The sequence below is a fragment of the Prionailurus viverrinus genome, chromosome E3, assembly GCF_022837055.1.
Source record: "Prionailurus viverrinus isolate Anna chromosome E3, UM_Priviv_1.0, whole genome shotgun sequence".
In the NCBI taxonomy this organism is placed as follows: domain Eukaryota; kingdom Metazoa; phylum Chordata; class Mammalia; order Carnivora; family Felidae; genus Prionailurus; species Prionailurus viverrinus.
In genome coordinates this window covers 40015991-40033272 of record NC_062576.1, presented here as the reverse complement: position 1 = coordinate 40033272, position 17282 = coordinate 40015991, and the positions used below count along the sequence as shown (strand labels likewise).

At 48.8% G+C, this 17282-nt stretch overlaps 2 protein-coding genes and 1 long non-coding RNA gene across 4 annotated transcripts in view; 2 read left to right on the top strand and 1 right to left on the bottom strand.

Moving 5' to 3' along the window:
• Nucleotides 1-7189, bottom strand: part of LOC125154492 (phospholipid-transporting ATPase ABCA3) — a 44880-nt gene extending 37691 nt beyond the window's left edge. For both annotated transcript variants that reach the window (XM_047838873.1, XM_047838874.1), the window contains exons 1-2: nucleotides 7003-7189; nucleotides 153-360 (exon numbers count right to left, since the gene is read on the bottom strand). The gene's annotated coding sequence lies outside the window, so the exon portion shown is untranslated. The remainder of the gene's footprint in view (nucleotides 1-152; nucleotides 361-7002) is intronic.
• Nucleotides 7190-7374: 185 nt separating this feature from the next.
• Nucleotides 7375-8062, top strand: LOC125154494 (uncharacterized). The gene is made up of 2 exons (XR_007147807.1): nucleotides 7375-7620; nucleotides 7824-8062. It is a non-coding gene; the product is annotated as an uncharacterized LOC125154494 (long non-coding RNA).
• Nucleotides 8063-8412: 350 nt separating this feature from the next.
• Nucleotides 8413-17282, top strand: part of LOC125154316 (ATP-binding cassette sub-family A member 17-like) — an 88101-nt gene continuing 79231 nt past the window's right edge. Inside the window, 1 exon segment of the mRNA XM_047838448.1 lies at nucleotides 8413-8617. The gene's annotated coding sequence lies outside the window, so the exon portion shown is untranslated.

Genomic DNA, 17282 nt, shown 5'->3' with positions numbered 1-17282 from the left:
AGAGAAGTAGAGGACTTCCTTTGCTGGAAAAGTCTGGCCAAGAAAGGACACATCCCCGTGCTTAATCCTGCCTCTCCCGGCTGAGGGCACAAGGTTAGACCGAGCGTGTTCCCGCAGTCCCTACGAGGCGACAGCAGCACCCGTGAACTGACCTGGGTCCTGGCAGAGGCTCCCGGCCGCGGTCTCCCTCCAGGACTACGGCACGACTGGCTGGGAGGACGCAGCTCTGTTTCGAGGGCTCTGGGGTGGGGCCTGCGGGCCTCTCGAGTGCGGCAGGGTGGCTGACGCCTCACGGGACATCAGGAGGGGCCCGGGGCTCGCTGGCATGACTCTTGGGCACCTCTGGGCGAAGGGAGGGCTCTAGAGCAAAACATGGAAAGCGATCATGGAACACCTCTCACCAAGTTAGAAAACGAACAGCAAAACGGATTGCAAGTGTGTTACTTAAGACAGAGCAGATCCGATAACAGAGAAAGAAGGATTCAGGGGGACAGAGGCCGCAGGGGTGGGTCTTCGTTCCCCCCGATGCATGGAAAGAGAAGCATTCACATCATTTTTATGCTTCTAGAGCTCCTCTAGCCCTGGCTTCTGCCGTCTCCACTCTTACAAAGAGAGGAGGAAGCACCTGACCCGGGATCGCACAGTAAGAAAGCCGCAGAGCCAGGACGCGACCCTCCCTGCCTGTGTTGCTAACTACCACATCCCCGTGGATCCTGAAAGTAGTCGACATCTTTATAAAATCACATGTGTCGCTCCCACAATGTAACATTAGAAATCACACAGAAAATACTCCTGGAGCCCCGCCACTTTGATAGGTGTTTATTTCTGTGTCTCTCCAGCACCGGGCCCGTGGCCTCACGCACGCCGGGCGCCATCCAAAGTCCCAACCGATGCCGTACTTGCTTCCGGTCTGTTTCAGCAAAAAGAAATTTAAAGGAGATTCCCAGAATTACAAAATCTGGGAAACTTTCTGGTTATGAAAGCAAAGGTACATGAGGAAAGGAAGTTAAAAGTTGCTTCAAACACTCAACGCGGAGGCACAGAGTCCCCAGAAGTGGCAGTGACGGCGACCCGGAGCCAGCCCCGCGCCTTCCACCCCACGGCAAACACTCAGGCGGGGGCCACTTGCAAAGCCACCACCTCCGCCCCCCAAGAGCCGCTGAGAACTTCCCCTGTGGGGCTCCCTTTGCTCCTCAGGGGCAGAGCCATGAGGGGAAGGGAAAGCTTCCCCCCGCCCCCACTAAAAGCTTTGTTTGTTCACTGTTAAAATATTAAACTCTACACAAAGCGTTGAGTATTTCGATGTTTGCTTTTTAGGTGAGTCACTGAATTGGTCCACAGTCAGCGCACCCTGTGGCCTGCTAGCTCCTGAGGGCTCTCAGAGTGGCGCACAGGATTCCTCTAAAGACGGTTTTTCCAGTAACTTGCGTGCGTTCGAGATCTGTGGGTCGTGCTAGTTCACGGGCACTGTGACTGTGCAGATGCCACGCTGGCGGGGTTCTTCAGGGCGCGCCGAGACGCCCACACACCTCCACTGCCTCACCTGTGCTTTCCCATTCTGGGCTGGAATATGTCCTCCCCCCCCCCCACCCCTGTCTATGTGCTCGTGCAAAACCAGGTTTCATTTCAGCCCATAAGGAACAGGGTGGCATTAACGCTTCCAGAGAGGTCACTGCCGAGGCGGCCTCGAGACCAGCAAGGGGAAATGCCCAGGGCCCCGGTGCAGGGCACATGCCCTTGGGTCACGAGCTCCTGTCACATCCCGAGCTCAGTGCATCTCCTCCCAGGGGAGCCTAAGTCTGCCCAGGCTGGAGGACAGCACGGTGAGAAATGGGGGGGGGGGGTCTCCACAAAGCTGGGCCTCCCTCCGTGTGTCACACAGGGAGCAGAAAAGCACATCCGTTCCACGGGCGTGGAACAGAGACAGGGCCTTACTGGTAGCGCTGGCCGGGACTCGGCACTTTTCCTGAGGAGTCAGATTGGTGAGGACCTGTCTCAGTTAGGGAGGCATTTCCTCATCGACACGGGGAGTCCACAACAGTCAGTGGTAGTAAAGGCGTACGTGTGTACACGCCAAATAGGTACTTAATTAATGCTTGTGGGTAGAATCTTCTACGATACACAAGACAAAAAAGCATTGATTCATCCAACAGACATCTGCCAAGTTCTTGCTGTGCAAGGGGGGCCGAGGGTTTGGAAATGGGAATCACAACATTCCTAACCCAAGATGCTCACAGCCTGCGAATGCGTACGTGTACCGTAAGTGCCATGGCTCGAGCCAAAGGAGGCGTCGGGATATTCTGGAGATCGGGTTTATTGTGTGCGTGCGCACGACGCGGGGGAGGGAGGCTCTGGGAAGGCTCCTGGGGTGGGTGACAAGGGAGGCCAGTCTCGAGTGTCCCAGTAGCTGGGGGGGGGGGGGGGGTGTGGGATAAGATCACGGAAAAGTGGAAGAGTATGTGTGGGGAGCGGCTGTAGTTCTTAGCGCCTGGGGGAGGGAGCAGCAGGGAATGAGCCAGAAAGGGAAGTGGACTGAGGCCTCAGACGCTATGCCGAGAAGGCAGCGGGGTTGGGGGAGGGCAGTAATGCTGCTCCTCAGGTGTTGATCCAGGATCTCTGGGTTTTTTTGTGGGGGGTGTTTTGTGGGGAGATGCCCAATGAACATGAAAATGTCTATTTCAATGGATTCTGCAGATACAGTGTCTTAATACCAATAAATAAACACCGTAAAACACAGGCTGAAAACAGCAGGCACGTTCATAGAGTCCGGTGCCTGCCAGTGAACCCCACTACTGAGCTGTGAGTTGGGTGAGCAAGACGACCTACTAGAATAGACGGTGACAAATTGCACTTGTAAGTATTTTTCTTTAAAACTGAGGGACAAATTGGCTTTACCGACACTCAGTACACGAAAGGACCGTGGCAGTCCTGCTGGCCTGTGTGTTGGGGACCATGCACCCCGGGGGGGCAGGAGGGGCTCTGAGACACGGCGTGGCCCTGGGCCCCCGCCCACTGCTTTGCTTGGAGCCTCGCCCCCGTCTTGGGACTTCACTTGACTCGGGATATGATGCGTTGTGCTCAATTAAAACAAACAAACAAAATCACAGCTGAAGCTTTCTGATACTTTGTCGGGACTTGGGAAGTGACTGTGAACACCGTCAGTGACCGGGAGGCTCATTGGTTATCTCAGGACTCAGCACGTAAGGAGGAAATGCAGACTCTCTTCCGAGAGGCCTTTTCTTTTACTCAATGGCGAATGACTGGGTGAGTGTGTCAGCTAGCTGATTTCTTTTAAGCCAACACACTCAAACCTGTCCCTTCAAAGAAAAGGTGACAAGGCGTGAGAGCTGCGGCTTTTCAAACTAAACCCCAGAGCTCGGAAGGGTGTTTGGAGTGGGTGTCCGCTGCAAGAGAGCCATCTACACACACGCTCACACCCACACTCCAGGAACCTCGGGCGCCAGAAGCTTCCCTGCCCCGACAGCCCCTGAACGCCTAGGGCCCCAAGAACCCTCGCAGGCTGATAAGCAGGAGTGAAAAGCAAGTCTCCCAGCTGGGAGCGCGGTCTGTGTGGCTTCACAAGTGACGTTGTGAACATGGCATTTCCCTGTGACACCACCAGAACCAGGAACTGAAATACACAGAACCCAGAGCCAGACCTGCCAACCAGGGGACTCAGGTTTCACCAAGGCTTCATAAATGGGATGGAATTGGTTAAACATCCGACTTCAGCTCAGGTCATGATCTCGCGGTCCGTGGGTTCGAGCCCAGTATTGGGCTCTGTGCTGACGGCTCGGAGCCTGGAGCCTGCTTCAGATTCTGTGTCTCCCTCTCTCTCTCTCTGCCCCTCCCCTGCTTGCACTCTCTCTCTCTCAAAAATAAATAAACATTAAAAAAATTAAAATAAATGGGATGGAGACTTGCTCACAAGGCTTTCTTTTAGAAACAACATAGGAGGGTGGTGCCCGTCGGCAGAGCACACAACTCTTGATCTGGGGGTTGGGAGTTCAAGCCCCAAGCTGGGCAGAGAGATTACTTAAAAAAAGAATCATAAAAACAGCACATGTTTTTAAGGTTGGTCTGGTAGCGTCAATATGTGGAACAAATTTAATCGTGTTTGCTCTGCCTCTTGTCCCTTTAAAAGGTCTGTATTTCTGTATGTATTTAGGTCTGTGATTTTTAGGACACTAGTACATGGCTCTACTTAACAAATGAATAATTAAAACCCATGGGGTACAAGCTCAAATTCTTTGACGCATACCAGCACACAAGAAACAGCTGGTGGACAATGTAATTACCCGAGTGGCCCCTGCATAGATGAGGTGGGAACAGATCCACAAGCCTTGGTCATTGTCCGAGAGCCGCCAGAGGCTGGGTTCAAGGCTGTGGTCACTTGCATTGGACCGCCTGTGGTTTGCTGGCCTCACGCTCACCAGCACCGCCCACCCCATCCAGGGTGTCTCCTTAGGGTCGCACAGCTCCGAGTCTATAGTGAAGCTCGTCACCTGGCAGGGGTTGGTGGGGTGTACTTTTAAGTCGAAGGTGTGGCCCAGGAGAGAGTCCCACAAAGCCTGTGCTAGCTGCTGTTTCCCTCAGCCCTGCCGGAGCCTTGCTCCCATCCCTGTTCTGTCCTGCCTCTCTAGGTGGAGGAGATGAGGTAATGAGGCACTTGAGGGCCCCCAGGGAGAGGTAACCACGGCTCAGGCTCATTACTCAGCTCCTACAAAGGTACCTGTCTGCCTGTTGACTCTGAATCTCTGAGCCATTCGGGGGATGAGCAAAGCCCAAGTCTCCCAGGACAGGGACAGTGGGACAACACCATACACTTTCCCACAGGGGCCTGGGACTTTTGGGGTTTTGTCTTCTTGGAAAATCATTTCCCAGTCCGGTCCAAGCCCCTCTGAGAAGCAGCCGTGGACATCCTGGCTGCACGACAGAATCTTCCGGGGGTGCTTCAAGACAGAAACTGACATCAGAGGCCCACTCCGGAAGATTCTAGTCTCTGGTCTGGGCACGGGACTCATTCCTGGGTGATTGCTTTTTCTTTTTAAGTGTATTTATTTTGAGAGAGAGAGAGAGAGAGAGAGAGAGCGCGCGCAAGCATGAGCGAGTGGGGGAGGGGCTAAGAGAGAGGGAGAGAGAGAATCCCAAGCAGGCTCCCCACAGTTACTGCAGAGCCCAACTTGGGGTTCACTCTCATGAACCACGCAATCATGACCTGAGCTGAAATCAAGACTCAGATGCTTGACTGACCGATGTGCCCAGGCTCCCCCGTTCCTGGCGATTCTGACACGCAGTCAGGGTTCAGCTCTCGCCCCTCAGCCTCTGGACGCCTGCGGCAGCTTTGCTGATGCCTCGCTTGCTACTTATCTCAACCCGTCTTATGTCACAGCTACTGGTGAATAAATCATACTCTAGCAACATCCTAAGGGCCCCGAGAGCAGGGATCACACCCAATCCGTCTTTCCGTCATGCTAGAGCCTTGCCCATCCTTCTCCCCAGACTTCTAGAATGCTTTCCCCCTCACTGACTCGAGAGCGGATAGGTCTACTGTCATCGTGGGAAGCAGGGCTAGAGAACAAACAGTCACGGAGGGAGTCCTCCCTGGGCCTTCCCACTCGAGACCAAGTCAAAACAGGTTCCCAGGAGACCGGCACAGGCACCGTGTAAGGCTAGCGTCTTTGAAGGAACAACCTGAGCTGCTCTGTCTTGTTCAAATGGCTGTCTCATCAGGATGATGGGAGATGGCCTCGGAGAGGGAACGATGTCATCCTGTTTGCCAGATGTGATGACCAAGTGTGCAGTGAAAAAAAAAAATCTGCAAGGAGTCGAAAAACAGGTGAGGGGATTCCCAGGCCATCCATTTTTACCTGTTCTCCTTTTTTTTTTTTTTCTTATTTTCCCTTGACACAAACTTTGTAAAACAACCTTGATCCTTTCAGGTTTACAAAAGGCAGCCCCAAAACGTTCCCAATCAAATGACACAGGTGTTCGGTAGGAAAAAAAAAAAAGCCAGGCTGACTTTCATTTGCACCTTGCCCAGGCCCTGGCTCTGTCTCAGGGTGTCAGCCACCCATTCAACAAGCGTTTCTTGAGTGCCTGTTATGTGCCAGACTCTGGCTATGTGCTGGGAATGCGAGCCCGACAAGATCCAGTCGTGGCAGTAAGTGGGCTCGAAGTTCAGGAGGCAAAGGAGCCAACACACAGAAATAAACCCTGTAAGGTGATGGGCTTTAATTAGGCGACGTCTAAGGAAGTGACCAAGGCACTCATTCATGAACCAAATATACACCTGTCCTAAACCCTGGTGCAGGAGACAAAACCGGCCCTCACGAAGCGACAGCGTACTGCCTGAACGCCAACACAGGTGTAAACGCAAATTCATACCGACTCCAGAGGTTACTGAGAGCGGTTGCAGGCCTCTCCACCCAGGCCAGGCGTCCCTGCCTTTCTGTCCACCACATAACTCCCAGCATGAACAGTGGACCCCTGGCCCCCCATTCTGGCTCCCGGGAATGAGGCGGACTCCAGGGTGGGGAAGGACTCCCACCCACACTGGGAATCTCTCTGAACGAGGGATGAGCCAGCAGCATCCCGGCAGGGCCGCCGGGGCTCCCGGCCTGAGGGCTCCAAGGCTCTGGCGGGCGGATGCTCCGGGTGCCTCAGGGCCAAGGCCAGCGGGTGCCGCCTGTGCCCCCTCCCGGGCTCGGCACAAAGGGTGCGGCGGCGCGTCCAGCTCGGGGGCCGGCGGGAGGGAGACGCTCTCGAGGAGGGGGACACGCCCAGAGGCTCGGCCCGAGGGGAAGCCAGAGTCTCGGTGGCCAGGCGCTGCCTCCACGGGAGGTGCACCTGCCGCGCCGGGGCGGGGTGCCGGGAGGGGGACGGCCGCAGAGTGATGGGCGGGGGGAGGGGGGCGGCCACGGCAGGAAGGCGGCCGGGCGGGGGGCTGCCGCGAGCCTCCGGAGCAAGCGAGCGCGCGTGGCGGGTCCCGGCGGCACTCACCGACCCTCGGCGCCAGGGCGGCGGCGGCCGGCGCGCTGCCCTCTCGCGGGGTCCCCGGCCTCGGGCCCGGCTGCGCTCGGCCTCGCGGCGGCGGCGGCGACGACCGCCGGTGGTGACAGCGGCTGGGCCGCCCGGCTGGGAGGGGGCACCTGCAACCCGCGGCGGGGCTGACCGGGCGGCTGGAGCTCCTGCAGGGGGCGCGCCGGCCGGCTCGCGCGTGCGCAGTAAGCCAACCCTGCGGGTGCCCGGCCCGCCCGGACGCCCCGCCCCTCCCGCGCCTGCGCAGACCCCGCGCACCCGCGCGCGACCGGCAGGGGGCGCCTGGCTCCCGGCGGGGGGAGGGCAGAGCGGGGCGGGGCGTCGTGGCGTGCACCTGCGCTTCCAGCCGCTGCAGCAGTCGCTCCCCGAACCTCGACCTTCCCCGGCCGTTCAGCCATTTCCCCCAGCACTGTTCTTCTTTGGGCGCGGGCCCCGGTGTCGCGGAGGGAGGGCGAGTGGCCGCCTCGGGCCTGGCTCGGGTTGCCGGCTGGGTGGGGAGGCCCTGGGAGCTCTGGACAGAGGGCGAGGAACCTTCTAGAAAACGGCCGCAGGGCGGGTTGGAAGGCCCAGCATCCTGCGGTGTGTCCAGGGTCGTGGGCTGGAGAGGAGAAGGGCGGGGAGGCCTGCGGGTGGTGATTCAGGGTCGGGGTCACCTCAGCAGGAAGGTCGTGGGTTAGGGTGGTTAAAATCAGAAACAAACCGAGACCAATCTTGCAGGGTCCCTGAGCAGACAGAGCCAGTGTAGTCCTGGGAGCAGAGCTTATTGTGGCCTCTTTTGGCAGGGCGAACTTGACTTGGATCATTTTTTGCTGTGCCTCTGGAAATGATGAGCAAAACGTGAACTATGTGCCGAGGTTGACAGACGGCCCCCGAAAAGTGCAATGTTGTAACGAAGCGCTGTGAGGAACAGTCTCCGCTGTCCCGCTGTGCGAGCTGCTCTATTACAATATATCCCCCGAGCTTCTTTCCTGGTCTGCAAATTCATTTTGGTGCGTGCACAATAAAGTTTGGCTGACTACGACTTCGGCGATTCATTGGTTTTACTTTGGCTGTTTTGAGCCTTTGACAGGGTCCGGGTCACCTCCGACGGGAGGGTCCCTCAGACAGGAGGGATACGGGTCAGCCTGGGGGCATCTGGAGCTGAGAGGGTCCTGAGGTTGCGTTGGGGTCGACCATGGATGGGAGTGTCCCAAGGCAGGGGCAGAGTCACCTGGTGCAGACAGGTCCTGAGGTTGCCCAGGGATCCCCTGGGGGGCGGTGAGGTCGCGTGGCAGGGGCGGGGCAGGACTGGGCGAGGGGCTAGGGCCTGAGTCTCGTGCGCGGGGCAGGGAGGCGCGGGGCCAACAGTCGCTGCGGGCCGGCCCGCTCGGGTCTCCAGTGCCCGGACTGAGCGCTGCCAGGGGCCTACGACTCCGGATCCTCGGCGTCAGAGGCGCACCTGCAGCTCAGCTGCCCGGCGGCGGGGCTTCCCCACAGCGGACCGGGGGGCGCACCTAGGGCGCCGCCTGCTGCCAGCCCGTCTCCGGCCGCTCCCAGCGCATCTCCGCGACCGGGACGCGGCCGATAGAACCGTAAAGTAATGACCCCAGTCTGGAGGCTTCTGCCCCAGCCACCCAAAGACTCCCGAGGATTAGTGATTGCGGGGCCCCTTGTCTTTTACCATCTGAAGTGGTGCTGTTTACTTACTCATTTGTTGGCTTTCCTTCCCTCTGTCTCCCTCACTACAACGTGGGCTCCAAGAGACAAGGGACTTTGTCTACTTCATGGCTACATCTCAGGGTCCCAGAATGCCTGGCACAGAAGCGGCACTTGGTAAATAGTTGCTGAATGAAAGAGTGAGAAGACCTGGCTTCACATCTGGCCCTGGCCCTTTAACTAGTGCGGGCACGTCATTTGACCTTTCAGAACCTCCATCTCCTATCCCTAAAATCAAAGTGATGATACTAGTCATACCGAACTCAAAAGTATTTTGTTTTAGGGTCAAATGAGAAAACGCATAAATGCTCATCACAATGCCTGACGCACACGTGCAAAAGAAATGATAGTGCCACGTGGGTATAGCCAGAGACTCACACAGGCTGGTCTCTATAATGAGCATACAAAACCCCCATAATAAAAACAAGAAAAACCACATCAACCAACCAAACCAAAAAACCACCCCCAAACAAAAACAAAACAAAAGAACTGAATGCAATTATAAGAGAGGTGTGTGCGTGTGTGGGATCATTAATGGGTCGCAAGCATCTTAAAGACCCTCTCTCCCCATCACCCCCTCCCTCCCAACCCAAGTGTCTGCTGGGAGACTCCATAAGCCTGGCTGACTAGCTTCTTCCTCATTCAATCTTTCTTTCAAGAACCAATCCTTGCCATTTCTAAGTTATATTGGTTACACCTTGCAATTTTTTTTTCCATCCCTTTCTAAACCTGGAAGCGTTCTGCATAACCAAATCCAGGATCAGAGCCAGCTGACTCAGACTTCTCTCAGACAGAAGGGAAGGTGGGGGTACAGGAAGAGGGAGCATGCAGACCAAGACGGACACATGCGGAGTACTAACTTATACTTTTGTTCTTAATCCTGTTAGGGTGCTCGCATGGTAACTATTATCAGCCATTGTAATCATGAACTGAGAGGGTATGAAGGTCAATGGCAAAGGAAGATGTTCTGTGGGAAGATTCCAGGCTCTGGGCACTTGGTCACGAACAACTGTGCGCAGAGGGCTGGACCCTTCTGGTATTTGTCAACAATCACATCTCTGCTGGAGGCCCCACTAAGCCTAGGTGCTCCATCCGGTGTCCTATTCCAAGCGGAGGTCCAGATAAAGGTCGTAATTTGTTCAGAGTCACACAGTAGAGGTGAGACCAGGAGCCAGGCAGTCAGGTTCCGGGACTCTTTAACAGTCTCTGGTATGTAAATTACATTCAAATAGCGTGAAAGCATGCCAAGAAATTGCATGGAATTCTCCTTGGGAGTCCTGTGGCTCAGACATTTGTCAAGATTGATGGCAAAAGTTAAAGCCCATGGTGACACTCATAAGCAAAGCTATGGCTTTACAAAAGGCACTAAACCTTGTCATTGCAAAAGTCGGCTGGCACGTATATATACTTACGCACACTAATGCATCTTAAAAATGAAACCAATACGTCAGCAGCTATTTCTTTTGCAGAGGTACAAACACTATCTCCCTGCCTAACTGTAACTATATATGCTTATATATGTACTTTCTTGTACAGCAGTACCTAAGTTGGTGGTATTTAATGCAGAATTTTTAGAATAGGATTTCTCTGATTGTTTCCATAGGATTCACTCTAGACCAAGGGTTATACACATACTCCTTCATTCTGTGATGGAGAGGAATTAATATTGTAGTGGTTAAAATATGGTTATGGACTGTGGCTACGCAGCCTTAAATCCCAGCTCTTAATGCCTGACGTAACCTCCCTGTAGCTTGGTTCCCTTGTGTAAAGTGGGGATCACGCAGTACTCACTTCCTAGGATTGTCGTGAGCATTCACAGCACGAAAACACACAGAATACTTTGAAAAGTGTTTGGCACTTAGCGAGGGTCCAGTTCCTAGTTTGGGGGAGCTTTTGAGTAAAGCCTTCTATTAATAATTTGTATATAGGTTCTTGGGTAAAAAAAAATGTTTTTTGTGTGTTTGAAAATAAACATTAGGGGCGCCTGGGTGGCGCAGTCGGTTGAGCGTCCGACTTCAGCCAGGTCACGATCTCGCGGTCTGTGAGTTCGAGCCCCGCGTCAGGCTCTGGGCTGATGGCTCAGAGCCTGGAGCCTGCTTCCGATTCTGTGTCTCCCTCTCTCTCTGCCCCTCCCCCGTTCATGCTCTCTCTCTCTCTGTCCCAAAAATAAATAAAAGTTGAAAAAAAAAATTAAAAAAAAAAAAATAAATAAACATTAATTTTACTTAGGTAAAACCTTAGAAATAGGATTGTTGAATTGTATGGAGGTGTGTGTTTAGCTTTAAAAGAAACCACAAGAAACTGCCAAAATATTTTCCCATGTGACTGTGCCATTTTGCATCACCCCTGGCAGTATATAAGAAGTCCATTCGCTCTGTAACTTTGCCACCTCTTGAAATTTTTTTTGAGCCATTCTAGTAGCTATGTAGTAGTATTTTATTGTGGTTCGAATTTGCTTTTCCTAATGACTGATAATGCGGAGCATCTTTTCATGGGCTGATTTGCCATATATATATATATATATATATCCTTTTTGAACATCTTTAAAAATTGGGTTAATTTTCTTACTGTTGAGTTTTGAGAGTTTTATATACTCTGCATGCAGCTCCTTTGTCAGATCAGCAATTTACAAATATTTTCTCCCAATCTGTGCCTTGTTTCTTCACTCTGTTAATCTTTTGCAGAGAAAAAGGTTTCAATTTTGATGAAGTCCAATTTTTCAAATTTTCTTTTATGCTTTTGGTGTCATATCTCAGGAATCTTTGTTTAATCTGAGGTCATGGGAGACATTCTTTGTGTGTGTGTGTGTGTGTGTGTGTGTGTGTGTGTGTGTGTGTGTGTGTGTTAGAAGTTTTAGGGTTTTAGGCTTTGCAATTAGGTCAATGCCCTATTTTTTTTAAAGTAGGCTCCAAGCCCAGCCTGGAGACTAATGCAGGGCTTTGAACTCACGACCCTGAGATCAAGGCTGGAGCTGAAATCAAGACTCAGATGCTTAACCGACTGAGCCCCCCAGGTACCCCCCAATGCTCTATTTTGAATTCATTTTGTATAATGGATTGAAGTACCGACCAAAGTGGAGGTTTACTCCCGCCCCCCATACGTGGATTCCAGCTGTTCCACCACCATCCGTGAAAAAGACACTTCCTTTTCCACTGATCTGCCCTTTTGTGGAAAATTGACCACATGTGTGAAGATCTATTTTTGGTCTTCTGTTCCATTGATCTGTGTATCTTTATTCTTTCAGTCCAGGATTTTGTGTGTTTTTTCTGTAAAGCGCCTAGTATTACATTTTTTAGGCTCTGCATGTCAAGAGGCAACATTCAGGACATCATACAGATACTTGTTATATAAGACACAAGTTTCCACAAAAATTTTATTAGTGACATTTGTATAATTGAAAATGTATATTTTTTGCAATATGTATCTACTAATGAGAAAAATGAAGTTCTTTTTTTTTTTAATGGGATAACATACTGCTTTGCTGGGGTTCAAAGGCAGCATCCCCTACCATCAAAATTTATTGTAAACCTTCGTCTGTTAAAACTGACTTGTAATAAGATTTTGTGTGTTTCACCATGAATATGATTTCAATGGAGTGTATTCGTGGCTTGAATGGCATTTATAGAATTCGGTTAGATTCCTCTCTTGATATTTGCCTTTTAGCATGTCATTACATTATAGATTGATTGCCACCAATTGAAGGTGAGGTAGAAACTCCTCAAACGCACAGTTAAATGGACTTTGAAATACGAAAATTTCCTTTGTACTTACACATCGAGTAAAAATGTGGAAAAAAATGCTGCTGGAACTGTAGTGTGAGCTTGGAAGATATATCTGCTGTGAATTTGTGTGGGAATGGAGATTTCATTTCTTGTTTTATCTTTTGATAGCATGCGAAGTGCTTACAATGGTTTGCGATTACTTGTGATTCAAACAATGTTGGCTGTCATCTAAATGACTGTACTGCAGTGTAAGCTTCACACATGAGCGCTGTAAAAGCTAACTTCAAAGCTATTCATTGTTCAGTAACAGTGGTTGAGGGTAGATCTTCCAACCATTAAAAGGGGTCAAAACCAATCTTAACGTTGTAGGCTGGGCTGTAGTGGGTTGGATTTGGCCCATGGGCCATAGTTGGCTTGCCTGTGCTTCAGCTAATATTATATTGTCATGATTAGTGTAGCTTTAATGAGGTAGTATGTGTCCAATTTTGTACCTCTTTCAAAATGATTTTGACTATTTTATTCCCTTTGCCATTTCATATGATTTTTTTTTCATTTCATATGAATTTTAAAGTCAGCGTGTTGGTGCCTACAAACTATAGTGGAGAGATTTTGATTCAGATGGCACTAAATCTAAAATTCAGGGTGAGTAGAAGTGATGTCTTAATAGTACAGACTTCTCTAGTCCATGAATATGGTATGCCTTCCATTTATTTCTTAAAACAACAAAAAAACCTTTCATTAGTGTTCTTTCATTTAGATTCTGCACATATTTTGCTTGATTTATTCCTAAGTATTTCATTTCATCAGTATTGTCATTATCACAAATAGTACCTTGAAAAAACTTTGGGTTTCCATGTGTTCTTTACTAGTATATAGAAATATGATCAATTTTTGTATACGTACCTTGTCCCCTAGGACCTTGCTAAACATACTTATTAGTTGTAAAAAATTTTTGTAGACTTCTTGGGAATATCATGACATCCGAGAGTAAAGACTTTTCTTTTTGCCTTATTACTATGTTTTTAGTTATATGTCACCCTTATAATATTTTTGTCTGGATTTGGTATCAAGGTAATGCTGACATCATAAAATGAGTTGGGAAGTAGTCTCGCTTTTTCCAAGTGCTGGAAGAGATTGTATAGAATTAATACTGTTTCTTCCTTAAATGTTTGTTAGAATTTGCCAATAAAACCATCTGATTCTGGATTTTCTTTCTTGGAATGTTTGTAACTACGACTACAATTTCTTTAGTAGAAATAGAACTATTCCGGTTACATATTTCTTCTCGAGTGAGTTTTGGTAGGTTATGTCTTTCAAAGAACTGATTTCACCTACGTTGGCAAACAAACAGGCATCAATGCTGTTATTGATATTTCTTCAGTTAATTTGAAATGTTTTATCACATACTAAATTCCCATGTATACTTTGGTGGATATATACAGATGATTCTTCTTTTTTTTTTTATTGAGCTGTTACTATCCTAGTCTGGTATTTTTTAATTATTGAAGTTATATAACAATAAATTGAATTTTTGGATAGTTCCTGGTCATTATCTGTCCCTTTCAGAATTTTCTTGCCTAATTTCACACCTTTGTGATTCATATGAACTTCTGAATCCGTTTTTTAAAAATCTTGTCGAAATCTTTACTGGCACTATGTAAACTTTATAGAACTATTTAGGAGAATTATATCTTCATATGGACTCTTCCTATGCAAAGACAAGATCTGTCTCTCCCATTTACTTGACCCTTTTCTTTTGTCTCTTGATAAGAGTTCTACATTTTTCTCTGTAAAGGTATTCTTCATATAGGTCACATGGGCATATTTCTCATTACATTTCTTCCTACATGTTTTCTTCTGGTGTTGCTATTGAAAAAATGCTCTTTTCCTCAAATATATTTTTCTACCTGGTTTGTTTATAAGAAAGCTATTGCTTTTCTTTTAATACTAATTTTGTAACTGGCCACTTCAACCTTCTTTTCACTGTTTCCTACGGTTTTTCAGTCATTCTTTTGGGTTCCCTGTGTATACAATTTTTAAAAAATTTTTCAAATGTTTTATTTATTTTTTGAGAGCGAGAGACAGAGTGTGAGTGGAGGAGGGGCAGAGAGAGAGGGAGACACAGAATCCGAAGCAGGCTCCGGGCTCTGAGCTGTCAGCACGGAGCCTGATGCGGGGCTTGAACCCACGAACTGTGAGATCATGACCTGAGCCGAAGTCGGATGCTCAACCGACAAGCCACCCAGGTGCCGCCCTGTGTATACAATTTTATGATGTGCAAATAATCATAGATTAGTCTCCTCTTTACCTATGTTTATGCCTCTTGATTCATTCTATCATGTGACCATAGTAGCACAGGACCACCAAGAGGTCATACAGCATGCTCTGCCTGCTGAAAAACTGCCAAAAGGTGACACCCACCAATTAGATAAAGGTACCTCCAGTTAGTTAAAGGCATCCCAACTATGCAGAACAATTAGATACAGGAAGCCCTATGAGTGGACCAATTAGTAAAGGTCCCTCTTTCTGCCAGTTGCCTCAGCCTTGTGTGAGGTTCACAGGGTGACTGGAGCAGACTGGGCCTCAGCCCTGTTCTTGTCCCCTTGGCTAGGTGCCCGTATAAGGGGAACAGCTCTCAGGACTGAACCTAATGGCTCTCTGTTAGCATTTCCAGAACGGTTAGAAAATAATGTTGCAGGTGGCACTGTAGTCTTGGTTTTGCTTAACCGCAATTTCTTCTAGTAGTCACCAAAAAGTATCTTTGCCTTTGATTTGAGATACATATAGTATTAGTATGTTACAGACAAGTCTTTTTCTAAGGTTAAGGAAAAAAGATCCGGGAATACACGGATTTTATCAAATGCCTTTTTGGAATTTATTGACACAATATTATGAGTTTAAACCTTTGACCAATAAATACGGTGAATTACACCAACAGATCTCATGATAGTGAAAATAGTGAATCATTCTAATATTTCTGCAGTGAACTTCCCATTTGCTCATGAGGTATTATTCCTTCCACGCACTTCTGGATTCTATAAGTTATCGAGGACTTTTAGGTCTTCTTTTCTTCAGTGAAAATGAGTTGTAGATTTTTTTGCTTGGCTGGTTGATTGGCTGGTTTTAAATGCCATCCTTCTTGGAGTTTGGTATCACTGTGATGCTAGCCTGGCTATTAAATATGGGAAGTTTTCTGTCTTTACGTTCATGGATCAGTTCAAACAGCATCAGAACAATCTGTTCCTTGCCGTTTAAAACAACCCACCCATGTGAGTTATTTGCACTTGTACTGCTTTGCAGGCTCTTTGACGACTGTCTCAGTTTCTTCACAGTTTATCTGCAGATATATTTAGGTTTTAAAAAAATCTCTTCCTGTATTGGATTGACTAGGTGATTTCTATTTTCCTAGGTAATCAACCCACCCCAGGCAGATGGACAAGTGATTAGCAGAGAGTTGCACGCTCTACCGACTGAACCAGCCAGACACCCCTTTCCTTTTTTATTCTTGACTAATGCATCCTGTGTTGACTCAGTGTGTTAGTGGATTATTTAGTTTGGGGATTTTATTTGCTTACACATGGGCACTTCTTTACTCTTTTCTAATCCAAAATTTCTGCTATAAAACAGTATCTGTTTCCAAGAAATCTAAATGTTTTTAACTTTTACTTTTTATTGCTTTTAATATTTTTTCATTTTTGAGACAGAGACAGAGCACGAGTGGGGAAGGGACAGACGGAGGGAGACACAGAATCCGAAGCAGGCTCCAAGCTGTCAGCACAAAGCCCAATGTGCGGCTCAAACCCACAAACTGTGAGATCGTGACCTGAGCTGAGGTTGGATGCTTAACCGACTGAGCCACCCAGGAGCCCCTCTTGAGAAATTGAGAGTTCAGGAAACACATTACAGAAACAATTCTTTCAAAGAAAAAGGCTGTTGCAGACTACAGATGGTCTCGTGATCCTTTTCTGGCCAGCTTCTCAGCTGTAGCATTTAAAAAATACCTTTAAATGTATCGGTATATGAAACGAGCATATGATTCCATCTAGCTTTCCTGTATTGGACTCATTTGGTGTCTTCGGTTTTCCTAGGTGTTCAGGAAAAGGAGTACTCTCCTTCCTCCCTGTCATCAACAGCCCAGCCATTAAGCTAAAGCATTACACGTGCCCTTGACACCCCTAACAATGGGTGACAAAGATGCCAATGACCTATAAGATGCTCATCCAGCTGTGTAACTGCACAGAGTTTGTACCATGAGCCAGGTTAACCAGTCGTGGACTGTGTGATTAAAAAAAAAAAAATCACACATATTCCTAATGGATTTCTGTGGACTTTAAGTTTTCTTTTTCTTTACGTTTATTTATTTATTTATTCTTGAGAGAGGGAGAGAACACAAGCAGGGGAAGGACAGAGAGAGAGGGGAGACAAGAGAATCCCAAGCAGGCTCCGTGCTGTCAGTGCACAGCCCAATGTGGGGCTTGAACCCACAAACTGTGAGATCGTGACCTGAGCTGAAATAAAGTTGGAGGCTTAACCAACTGAGACACCCAGGCACACTTGAAATTTCTGATTTAATCATAAAGGGGGGTTTAGGATTATTAATTTTCCTGTTGATAGTTCTGTCAAAACAGTTCTTTAAAGATCGATTTTATTTTTAGAGCAGCTTTAGGCTCCCAGCAGAACTGAGAAGGTAGAGATTGTGCACGCTCCCCGTCCCCTTAAACACAGCCCGCGCCGATGGACACACTATTCTCTACTTCAGCTCAGGCTGCAGAATACCTATTTTGCAGAACAAATACCACAGATTGGGTGGTCTAGACAACATAA